Source organism: Mytilus edulis, chromosome 13, assembly GCF_963676685.1.
Source record: "Mytilus edulis chromosome 13, xbMytEdul2.2, whole genome shotgun sequence".
NCBI lineage: Eukaryota > Metazoa > Mollusca > Bivalvia > Mytilida > Mytilidae > Mytilus > Mytilus edulis.
Genome location: NC_092356.1, coordinates 24,961,671 through 24,975,646, shown reverse-complemented (window position 1 = coordinate 24,975,646; position 13,976 = coordinate 24,961,671). Strand labels below are relative to the sequence as shown.

General features: G+C 34.9%; 1 long non-coding RNA gene across 1 annotated transcript; it reads right to left on the bottom strand.

Annotated features, from left to right (window-relative positions):
• Positions 1-2,168: 2,168 nt before the first annotated feature.
• On the bottom strand, positions 2,169-13,142 carry LOC139501393 (uncharacterized). Its single transcript, XR_011658545.1, has 3 exons — positions 12,975-13,142; positions 11,795-11,902; positions 2,169-2,338 (listed from the first exon to the last, which is right to left on the bottom strand). It is a non-coding gene; the product is annotated as an uncharacterized lncRNA (long non-coding RNA).
• Positions 13,143-13,976: the final 834 nt, after the last annotated feature.

The following is a 13,976-nucleotide window of genomic DNA, read 5'->3' as shown; positions in this document are numbered from 1 at the left end:
TTAATCATGATTTTCTGCCAATATGCACATTTACATGGCATGTAAATCTAAAAAATTCATGAAACTCTGTTGTGGTCTTTAGACAGATTTTATGACAAACTGTTGTAGGAGTATATAGAAAATCAATGAATTGATAATTTCATAATTTCCTCATTATCTACAAAGATTTATAAAACTCTGTTATGTGGTTTCAGAGGAGTTGCAATAACGAGAACAGGACTGACAGACCGATGGATCAAAAACATTGTACCATAAAGAACTTTGTTTGGTTTTGTATAATAAAGGGTCTGCTAAATAATGTAAGGCTGAGATAAATTAGTCATTTGGTCACACCAGTTTTTTGGCGAGGTTCGTTTTGTTCAGTCTGTGATTATCTTTGTTGTGTTTTGCATTCTGTTGTTTGTTTTTTAATCTTTCTCTTTTTTTTGGCCGTGGTTTTGTCAGTTTATTATTGACTTATGTGTTTGAATAAGCCTTTAGTATCTTTCGCCTCTCTCTTCGGTCAATTTGATTATGTGGGACATACAGATTTAGACCCAAACTTGTCTCTGATTGTTTCGTGATTATTGCAGATGTAAATCATACTATAAAATTGAGTATGGAAATGGGGAATGTGTCAAGGAGACAACAACCCGACCATAGAGCAGACAACAGCCGAAGGCCACCGATAGATCTTCAATGTAGCGAGAAACTCCCGCACACGGAGGTGTCCGTCAGCTGGCCCCTAAACAAATATGTATACTAGTTCAGTGATAATGGACGTCATACTAAGCTCCGAATTATACACAAGAAACTAAAATTATAAATCATACAAGACTAACAAAGGTCTGAGGCTCCTAACTTGGGACAGGCGCAAAATTGCGGCGGGATTAAACATGTTTTTTGAGATCTCAACCCTCCCCTATACCTGTAGCCAATGTAGAAAAAACAAACGCGAAACAATACGCACAGTAAAACTCAGTTTAAGAGAAGTCCGAGTCCGATGTCAGAATATGAAACAAAAGAAAATAAACAAAATGACAATAATACATAAATAACAACAGACTACTAGCAGTTATTGACATGCCAGAACCAGACCTCAATTAAACTGACTGAAAGATTATGTCTTCATCATATGAATATCAGGCACAATCCCTCCTGTTAGGTTTAGTATTATACCGTCATGAAATATACAACCCTCTTATTTACAATATTATTTGATCAACACCTATTTACAAGGGTCTATTTGATATGATTTTTCTCATTGTTGAAGGCTGTATGGTTGCATATAACTGCTTACATCCACTTTATTTGAACTTGAGTGGATACATGTAGGTGTCTCATTGGCAATCATACCACATCTCCGTATTTTTACAGTATTGTATCAGTACTGTTACCTAATAACAGGACAAAACAAGACAGCAATTTGACAAAACTAAAGACATACATACTTGATTTTACTTCTCTAAAGATATAAACAAAATTTTCATAGTTCGTATCTGAACATGTACACAGCCAGGGAATTTAAAGGGACTATATTTCAGTGTGCATATATTTAGTAGCTAATCTGGCTACTTCCTGTTTATCAGACCGGTACCTTAGAAAAGAATTGTGACAATATATCCAATCTTTTCAAAAACCAAAGACTAACGTCACTAGGAGCAGCAGTTAGTTGTCATAGATACTCTAGATAGAAAGATAATCTGTCACTTTTATAAAAGGGACTACACATAGTTTTTGAAAGGGTATAATCGGTTTGTGCCGAAATTACTTTCTTTAGTCCAGAAACTCATTTGTGCTAAATGGTAATCTCCACCCACATTTAGGACTGGCAGTTATTTGTAGTTTTTATCATCAGCTTGCACTTTTTCTAAATTATATTTGCTTCTTTTAAGACTGACCAAAACTGTTTTTTTACCATTGTGGTTTGATTAAGGTAGTGTATATCAAACAGCTGTTTGAAATATTTTGGACAACCCTCTTATTTACAATATCATTTGATCAACACCTAGTGGTCTTTGGTGGTATCTCGCATAACATTAATAAGGTCTTTTTTTAAAGGCAACTTGAAATTATTGGTCCCATATTTATGTGCTATAGCAAATGTATGGGCTGATGATCTGCATATATGATAGCAATATCTTCTTATGTTTTCAATGACCCCTTATTTCTTCACTCCACTTTATAAGATAGAAATAAATGTTATTCCATATTTTATTGGTTTTTTTAAAGGTATCATAATTTAGACATAAAGACAAAACTAAGCACAGTGAAAAAAGTCTACTCTGTCCTTTAAAGTTTGAGATGTTTTTGTTGTTCAATCTTTGTCACTTGTATGGAAACACTAAATCTTGATAACCTACAACAGAAATATTATCACTTATTTTTCAATTCAATTGTTGCAGTTATCATGCATGTAATAGAGAAAATGATAAATTAGACCAGATCTCCACATTAATAATATCAAAACTAGAGGCTTCAATGAGCTTGTGTCACTCACATGATACTTTTATTTACAATTGATGCATGATACAGAAATTGTCCATACCAACCGTCAGTGTTTACCATACAATACAGTACTTCTATACACTGTTTGTATACAGTATTTGTCGGATTTTGTCTATACCTATCGTCGATGTTTGACATAAAATACAATACTCCTATATACCGTATATCAACAGTATTTGTCTATACCTACCGTCGGTGGTTAACATACAATACAGTCCTCCTATATACCGTATATCACTAGTATTTGTCTATACCTACCGTCAGTGGTTAACATACGATATAGTACTCCTTTGCACCGTCCATCAACAGTATTTGTCTATACCTACCGTCGGTGGTTAACATGCAATAAAGTGCTCCTATATACCGTCTATCAACAGTATTTGTCTATACCTAACGTCAGTGTTTAACATACGATATAGTACTCCTTTGCACCGTCCATCAACAGTATTATAAGTTATCTACGTTCATATCCGTAGATATGGATATTTTAACACCCTGAAGTACCCCAGTACACCGTGAGGCGTAGCCGAAGGGTGTACAGGGTACTGAAGGGTGTTAAAATATCCATATCTACGGATATGAACGTAGATAACGAATTTATCCCCGGACGTGCGTTAACCAATCAAAATCCTAGATATATACTAAGCCGGGGATAGTTGTCTATACCTACCGTCGGTGGTTAACATACGATATAGACTAGTATACTCCTTTACACAGTCTATCAACAGTATTTGTCTTAACCTGTTGTCGGTGATTTACATACGATATAGTACCTCTTTACACAGTCTATCAACAGTATTTGTCTATACCTACCGTCGGTGGTTAACATACAATATAGTGCTCCTATAAACCGTCTATCAACAGTATTTGTATATACTTACCGTCGATGGTTAACATACGATAAAGTACTCCTTTACACAGCCTTTCAACATTATTTGTCTATACCTACCGCCAATGGTTAACATACGATATAGTGCTCCTTAACACAGTCTATCAACAGTATTTGTATATACCTACCGTCGATGGTTAACATACGATAAAGTACTCCTTTACACAGCCTTTCAACATTATTTGTCTACACCTACCGTCGGTGGTTAACATACGATATAGTACTCCTATATACCGTCTATCAACAGTATTTGTCTATACCTACTGTCGGTAGTTAACATACAATATAGTGCTCCTATATACCGTCTATCAACAGTATTTGTCTATACCTACCGTCGGTAGTTAACATATAATATAGTGCTCCTATATACCGTCTATCAACAGTATTTGTCTATACCTACCGTCGGTGGTTAACATACAATATAGTGCTCCTATATACCGTCTATCAACAGTATATGTCTATACCTACCGTCAGTGGTTAACATACAATATAGTGCTCCCATCAACCGTCTATCAACAGTATTTGTCTATACCTACTGTCGGTAGTTAACATACACTATAGTGCTCCTATATACCGTGTATCAACAGTATGTGTCTATACCTACTGTCGGTAGTTATCATACAATATAGTGCTCCTATATACTGTCTATCAACAGTATTTGTCTATACCTACCGTCGGTAGTTAACATACAATATAGTGCTCCTATATACCATCTATCAACAGTATTTGTCTATACCTACCGTCGGTGGTTAACATACAATATAGTGCTCCCATCAACCGTCTGTCAACGGTATTTGTCTATACCTACTGTCGGTAGTTAACATACAATATAGTGCTCCTATATACCGTTTATCAACAGTATTTGTCTATACCTACCGTCGCTGGTTAACATACAATATAGTGCTCTTTTATACCGTCTATCAACAGTATCTGTATATTCCTACTGTCAGTAGTTGCTCCTATATACCGTTTTTCACCAGTATTTGTCTATACCTACCGTCGGTGGTTAACATAAGATATAGTGCTCCTATATACCGTCTATCAACAGTATTTGGCTATACCTACCGTCAGTCGTTAACATACAATATAGTGCTCCTATATACGGTCTATCACCAGTATTTGTCTATACCTACCGTCGGTGGTTAACATAAGATATAGTGCTCCTATATACCGTCTATCAACAGTATTTGGCTATACCTACCGTCAGTGGTTAACATATAATATAGTGCTCCTATATACTGTCTATCACCAGTATTTTTCTATACCTGCCGTCGATGGTTAACATAAGATATAGTGCTCCTATATACCGTTGATCAACAGTATTTGTCCAAACCTACCGTCGGTGGTTAACATACAATATAGTGCTCCTATATACCGTCTATCAACAGTATTTGTCTATACCTACTGTCGGTAGTTAACATACAATATAGTGCTCCTATATACCATATATCAACAGTATATGTCTATACCTACCGTCGGTGGTTAACATACAATATAATGCTCCCATATACCGTCTATCAACAGTATTTGTCTATACCTACTGTCGGTAGTTAACATACAACATAGTGCTTCTATATACCGTCTATCAACAGTATTTGTCTTTACCTACCGTCGGTGGTTAACATACAATATAGTGCTCCTACAATGTATATACCGTCTATCAACAGTATTTGTCTATACCTACCGTCGGTGGTTAACATACAAAATAGTGCTCCTATATACCGTTGATGTCTATCAACAGTATTTGTCTATACCTACTGTCGGTAGTTAGCATACAATATAGTGCTCCTTTATACCATCTATCAACAGTATATGTCTATACCTACCGTCGGTGGTTAACATACAATATAGTGGTCCCATATACCGTCTATCAACAGTATTTGTCTATACCTACTGTCGGTGGTTAACATACAATATAGTGCTCCTATATACCGTCTATCAACAGTATGTGTCTATACCTACTGTCGGTAGTTAACATACAATATAGTGCTCCTAAATACCATCTGTCAACAGTATTTGTCTATACCTACCGTCGGTGGTTAACATACAATATAGTGCTCCTAAATACCATCTGTCAACAGTATTTGTCTATACCTACAGTCGGTGGTTAACATACAATATAGTGCTCCTATATACCGTCTATCAACAGTATCTGTCTATACCTACTGTCGGTAGTTAACATACAATATAGTGCTCCTATATACCGTCTATAAACAGTATTTGTCTATACCTACCGTTGGTGGTTAACATATAATATAGTGCTCCTAAATACCGTCTATCAACAGTATTTGTCTATACCTACCGTCGGTGGTTAACATACAATATAGTGCTCCCATATACCGTTGATGTCTATCAACAGTATTTGTCTATACCTACTGTCGGTAGTTAGCATACAATATAGTGCTCCTTTATACCATCTATCAACAGTATATGTCTATACCTACCGTCGGTGGTTAGCATACAATATAGTGGTCCCATATACCGTCTATCAACAGTATTTGTCTATACCTACCGTCGGTGGTTAACATACAATATAGTGGTCCCATATACCGTCTATCAACAGTATGTGTCTATACTTACTGTCGGTAGTTAACATACAATATAGTGCTCCTAAATACCATCTGTCAACAGTATTTGTCTATACCTACCGTCGGTGGTTAACATACACTATAGTGCTCCTATATACCATCTATCAACAGTATTTGTCTATACTTACCGTCGGTGGTTAACATACAATATAGTGCTCCTATAGACCGTCTATCAACAGTATTTGTCTATACCTACCGTCGGTAGTTAACATACAATATAGTGCTCCTAAATACCATCTGTCAACAGTATTTGTCTTTACCTACCGTCGGTGGTTAACATACAATATAGTGCTCCTAAATACCATCTGTCAACAGTATTTGTCTATACCTACCGTCGGTGGTTAACATACAATATAGTGCTCCTATATACCGTCTATCAACAGTATCTGTCTATACCTACTGTCGGTAGTTAACATACAATATAGTGCTCCTATATACCGTCTATGAACAGTATTTGTCTATATCTACTGTCGGTAGTTAACATACAATATAGTGCTCCTATATACCGTCTATCAACAGTATTTGTCTATACCTACCGTCGGTGGTTAACATACAATATAGTGCTCCTATATACCGTCTATCAATAGTATTTGTCTATACCTACCGTCGGTAGTTAACATACAATATAGTGCTCCTATATACCGTCTATCAACAGTATTTGTCTATACCTACCGTTGGTGGTTAACATATAATATAGTGCTCCTAAATACCGTCTATCAACAGTATTTGTCTATACCTACCGTCGGTGGTTAACATACAATATAGTGCTCCCATATACCGTTGATGTCTATCAACAGTATTTGTCTATACCTACTGTCGGTAGTTAGGATACAATATAGTGCTTTTATATACCATATATCAACAGTATATGTCTATACCTACTGTCGGTAGTTAACATACAATATAGTGCTCCCATATACCGTCTATCAACAGTATTTGTCTATACCTACTGTCGGTGGTTAACATACAATATAGTGCTCCTATATACCGTCTATCAACAGTATGTGTCTATACCTACTGTCGGTAGTTAACATACAATATAGTGCTCCTATTTACCGTCTATCAACAGTATTTGTTGATACCTACCATCGGTATTTAACATACAATATAGTGCTCCTATATACCGTCTATCAATAGTATTTGTCTATACCTACTGTCGGTGGTTAACATACAATATAGTGCTCCTATATACCATCTATCAACAGTATTTGTCTATACCTTCCGTCGGTGGTTAACATACAATATAGTGCTCCTATATACCGTCTATCAACAGTATTTGTCTATACCTACCGTTGGTGGTTAACATATAATATGGTGCTCCTAAATACCGTCTATCAACAGTATTTGTCTATACCTACCGTCGGTGGTTAACATACAATATAGTGCTCCCATATACCGTTGATGTCTATCAACAGTATTTGTCTATACCTACTGTCGGTAGTTAGCATACAATATAGTGCTCCTTTATACCATCTATCAACAGTATATGTCTATACCTACCGTCGGTGGTTAACATACAATATAGTGGTCCCATATACCGTCTATCAACAGTATTTGTCTATACCTACCGTCGGTGGTTAACATACAATATAGTGGTCCCATATACCGTCTATCAACAGTATGTGTCTATACTTACTGTCGGTAGTTAACATACAATATAGTGCTCCTAAATACCATCTGTCAACAGTATTTGTCTATACCTACCGTCGGTGGTTAACATACAATATAGTGCTCCTAAATACCATCTGTCAACAGTATTTGTCTATACCTACCGTCGGTGGTTAACATACAATGTAGTGCTCCTATATACCGTCTATCAACAGTATCTGTCTATACCTACTGTCGGTAGTTAACATACAATATAGTGCTCCCATATACCGTTGATGTCTATCAACAGTATTTGTCTATACCTACTGTCGGTAGTTAGGATACAATATAGTGCTTTTATATACCATCTATCAACAGTATATGTCTATACCTACTGTCGGTAGTTAATATACAATATAGTGCTCCCATATACCGTCTATCAACAGTATTTGTCTATACCTACTGTCGGTGGTTAACATACAATATAGTGCTCCTATATACCGTCTATCAACAGTATGTGTCTATACCTACTGTCGGTAGTTAACATACAATATAGTGCTCCTATTTACCGTCTATCAACAGTATTTGTTGATACCTACCATCGGTATTTAACATACAATATAGTGCTCCTATATACCGCCTATCAATAGTATTTGTCTATACCTACTGTCGGTGGTTAACATACAATATAGTGCTCCTATATACCATCTATCAACAGTATTTGTCTATACCTTCCCTCGGTGGTTAACATACAATATAGTGCTCCTATATACCGTCTATCAACAGTATTTGTCTATACCTACCGTTGGTGGTTAACATATAATATAGTGCTCCTAAATACCGTCTATCAACAGTATTTGTCTATACCTACCGTCGGTGGTTAACATACAATATAGTGCTCCCATATACCGTTGATGTCTATCAACAGTATTTGTCTATACCTACTGTCGGTAGTTAGCATACAATATAGTGCTCCTTTATACCATCTATCAACAGTATATGTCTATACCTACCGTCGGTGGTTAACATACAATATAGTGGTCCCATATACCGTCTATCAACAGTATTTGTCTATACCTACCGTCGGTGGTTAACATACAATATAGTGGTCCCATATACCGTCTATCAACAGTATGTGTCTATACTTACTGTCGGTAGTTAACATACAATATAGTGCTCCTAAATACCATCTGTCAACAGTATTTGTCTATACCTACCGTCGGTGGTTAACATACACTATAGTGCTCCTATATACCATCTATCAACAGTATTTGTCTATACTTACCGTCGGTGGTTAACATACAATATAGTGCTCCTATAGACCGTCTATCAACAGTATTTGTCTATACCTACCGTCGGTAGTTAACATACAATATAGTGCTCCTAAATACCATCTGTCAACAGTATTTGTCTATACCTACCGTCGGTGGTTAACATACAATATAGTGCTCCTAAATACCATCTGTCAACAGTATTTGTCTATACCTACCGTCGGTGGTTAACATACAATATAGTGCTCCTATATACCGTCTATCAACAGTATCTGTCTATACCTACTGTCGGTAGTTAACATACAATATAGTGCTCCTATATACCGTCTATGAACAGTATTTGTCTATATCTACTGTCGGTAGTTAACATACAATATAGTGCTCCTATATACCGTCTATCAACAGTATTTGTCTATACCTACCGTCGGTGGTTAACATACAATATAGTGCTCCTATATACCGTCTATCAATAGTATTTGTCTATACCTACCGTCGGTAGTTAACATACAATATAGTGCTCCTATATACCGTCTATCAACAGTATTTGTCTATACCTACCGTTGGTGGTTAACATATAATATAGTGCTCCTAAATACCGTCTATCAACAGTATTTGTCTATACCTACCGTCGGTGGTTAACATACAATATAGTGCTCCCATATACCGTTGATGTCTATCAACAGTATTTGTCTATACCTACTGTCGGTAGTTAGGATACAATATAGTGCTTTTATATACCATCTATCAACAGTATATGTCTATACCTACTGTCGGTAGTTAACATACAATATAGTGCTCCCATATACCGTCTATCAACAGTATTTGTCTATACCTACTGTCGGTGGTTAACATACAATATAGTGCTCCTATATACCGTCTATCAACAGTATGTGTCTATACCTACTGTCGGTAGTTAACATACAATATAGTGCTCCTATTTACCGTCTATCAACAGTATTTGTTTATACCTACCATCGGTATTTAACATACAATATAGTGCTCCTATATACCGTCTATCAATAGTATTTGTCTATACCTACTGTCGGTGGTTAACATACAATATAGTGCTCCTATATACCATCTATCAACAGTATTTGTCTATACCTTCCGTCGGTGGTTAACATACAATATAGTGCTCCTATATACCGTCTATCAACAGTATTTGTCTATACCTACCGTCGGTAGTTAACATACAATATAGTGCTCCTATATACCATCTATCAACAGTATTTGTCTATACCTACCGTCGGTGGTTAACATACAATATAGTGCTCCTATATACCGTCTATCAACAGTATCTGTCTATACTTACTGTCGGTAGTTAACATACAATATAGCGCTCCTATATACCGTCTATGAACAGTATTTGTCTATACCTACTGTCGGTAGTTAACATACAATATAGTGCTCCTATATACCGTCTATCAACAGTATTTGTCTATACCTACCGTCGGTGGTTAACATACAATATAGTGCTCCTATATACCGTCTATCAACAGTATTAATCTATACCTACTGTGGGTAGTTAATATACAATATAGTGCTCCTATATACTGTCTATCAACAGTATTTTTCTATACCTACCGTCGGTGGTTAAGATACAATATAGTGCTCCTAAATACCGTCTATTAACAGTATTTGTTTATACCTACCGTCGGTGGTTAACATACAATATAGTGCTCCTATATACCGTCTATCACCAGTATTTGTCTATACCTACCGTCGATGGTTAACATAAGATATAGTGCTCCTATATACCGTCTATCAACAGTATTTGGCTATACCTACCGTCAGTGGTTAACATGGAATATAGTGCTCCTATATACTGTCTATCAACAGTATTTGTTTATACCTACTGTTGGAGGTTAACATAGAATATAGTGCTCCTATATACCAAGAGGGATAACGGATCTGCATCTAGAATTTATGATGCTGCCCTTTTTTTGGATTTTTAAAATTCTTGTTATCCCTCAATTTTTACATTCATCCCAAATAATACAACAGTAGTCAATTAGGGGCAGAACACCCATTGTATTATGTTTTCTTGCAGTTATATAAAAAAAATGTATTTAAGAAAGATGGTATATTCTGGATGATATATTAGCACAACCTTGGTCAATTTGATTTCTCCAGTTACTTAGTGGGCTGTCAATTTTGAAACTAATATTTTTTCACATGAAGAAATTTGTAATACATTAATTTATTATCAAATTTGGTTGAAAAGTCTGAATAGTTTCTGCTTTGTTCCAGTAATCAAACATTTTGTTTCATTTGCATCTATGAACATGTTATTCATTTTACACCACTCTTCAACCCTGTATAAATCTTCTTGAACATCATCATTTATATTTTCTAGATGTTTCCCCTTTATTTATGAATAGTGGTGTTATCAGCATATACAACGAAATAAGTCTGTTTCACAATTTTTAATGCATAAGGGAAGGTCATTTATAAATAGCACAAACAATAGAGGACAAGGTATAGAACATTGGGGAACACCAAATTTTACATGTTGTTGTTCAGAGTTAACATTACAAATGTATACCTTTTGTTATTGAGGTACGACTTAAAAAAACTAACAGTAGTCTCACTAAATCCATAAATGTCGAGCTTTAAACAAAGAAAGTCATATTCTACCAAATCAAAAGCTTTTTTTTAAATCTTAATAAAATTGCTAGGTTTAAATTACCATCTTTCATTTCTTGCAACCATGTGTCAATGATATTAAATAAATGTCAAGCTCAATCCAGTATATATTCCAAGTTATGGACAAATGATAATGCTATTAAAAATACCAAATCATAACCAGTGCCTTTCTCTTTTTCTATTTACAGTATATGACTAGATAATAATGATTACTTTTTTCAACTATTTTCATACTTTTTTGTTTCCTCTGCTTTTGTATCAAGGGCATAATTGTTTATGGCAAACTAAGCATCTGCATAAACAAACTATTCCTAACTATACTCTACCTGAAATTCTGGAAACTGCACAATTTTTGTCATAGCAGTCTTATGGTAGCTGAACTATTTCTATTTTTTGTAAATCTGGATTAATAAGTCTTTTGTCACATTCTGGGGCTATAGAAAAAAAAAAACATTACAGTCATTCAACTAAAAAAGGACAAAAAATATTTTTTTGTGTATAAATAAATAATTGTGATTTTAATGTCTTAATATTATAAAAAAAACTTCAAAAGATTAAATTTAAATTATAATCTAAACATGAAAGAGCACATATAAATCAACCTTTTACTCAGATTTATATCTAAAACCAGTTATAACTAGCTATAATATCTTTGACTTCACAAATATCATCATCTAATTTTACAAATCAGTATTTATTTGGTGGCACTTCCAGCACACTAAGTATGTTATGCCTTAGGTTTAATTTTGATGCAATCACATTTCAGAAGGTACATGTCTTGAACTGTTTTAATGAATAAATTACAGTTTTAAACTCAGTTTAGGCTGACCTGAGGTCAATAGTCTTAAACAATGTCATCAAACTATCAGTTTTACTGTAATATATTGATATTGTGACATTTATGGGAAAGAGCATATGAGTTAGTCATATTGGTCAATACAATGGAAAGTTTATAGCTGAGATAACACTATGTGTTATACTAGTAGTCTCAGTTTATAACTATGTTAATTATATACATGACATATGATAATTAAATCATTTAAAAAACTATTCCAAAGATTTCTCTCAAATCATGTTTACATTTTTTTAGAGAAGAGTCTGTCTGAAATATATTCAGGGGTAGTCCAAATAATTATGACTTCTTAAAAAGCTATATTATGGGAAAAAAAAGGGGGGGGGGTCTATTATGTTTTTTTCATACAGGAGGAAGACGTCAAAGCAAAAAAAACCACCAACAAAACAAAATAAAATAATAGCCTGTCAAGACGTCCTTATATCATAATAATTTGGTCTAATTTTGGGATAATACATTTAACTTCCTTTGATGTCGGGGAGGGGAAAGGTTTTGACGATTAATTATGAAACTAGCAATAATTATTTCTAATTGTTACTTTGTTAAGCGAGCGCGATGTGTGGTTCTCGAGTTATTTAAAAAAAAAAGGGGGGGGGGGTTGTTACTATATCAAATTTACCCAGTTTGGAGACAATAAATATTTAAAATCTAACCATAAACTCCAATGTTCCTGCTTTTTTTAGCAGAACAAACACGATGGCATTCTCGTCTCTGTTATAATCAATAGTTAACTCATTTCTTCTTCCAGGTTATTTCTTAATCAATTATGATTATCAGCTGTCTATCTATTTACAATGTTTATGTTAACTGGTCCGTAATTCCATCGTAGTGTATCGATAAGTGAACACAACAGGGAACCAGTTTATTAAACGTCTGTAAACCGAGGTATATAATATACAAGGTTCCTGAGTCAGTAACCGTAACTATCACCGTGCTTTGTGCGCATGCGCAAGAAACACCAACAATAAGGATAAAACAGGGTACACAGTGCCGTAACTTCGTATATTTTTCTTATCTTCATACTAAAGAGCTCCAAAAGTAGGCGTGCTTAGGTGCACTGGGCGGGTCTAAAAACCGACTCTCGGTGGTTAACGTCTCTCGATGGTTAACTTTAAGTGCCTACCCAATTCAGGGGCCTGTAAATCAGTAGTTATGTTAGGTTTCTGTCTGTAATATTTATATGTCGTTTCTTATTACTACAGTCATTAATTAGGTTGTTGACTTTTGAGTTGTTTCAAATTTTGCAATGTTGAAGCTAAAAATATTTAGCTGATCATAAATATACGATATATAGGTTTTATTCATACTATTGTTGAAGGTCGTGTGGTTACGTAAAGTTGCTTCAATCTACTGTTGTACTTTATTTAGGCTCTATAGTGGTTAGTCGTCTTATTGACAATCGTACCACATCTTCTTATTTTTTACAGTCTTGAAATTGATTAATTGTTGATTGCAAAACATAAAGGTAACTGTATTTTGATGGAATTTGTGATAACATTTTTAAATTTTACATTGGCGAGTAAGCGGTAATATACATGTAAATAAGTGGATTGTTTATCAGTGATACTTTTGCTATAAGCAGGCACCCCTTAATTTTTTATATACAGAAAAACATCAACTGGTTGGTGATTACTTTCTGGTGCCGTTACTGTTAC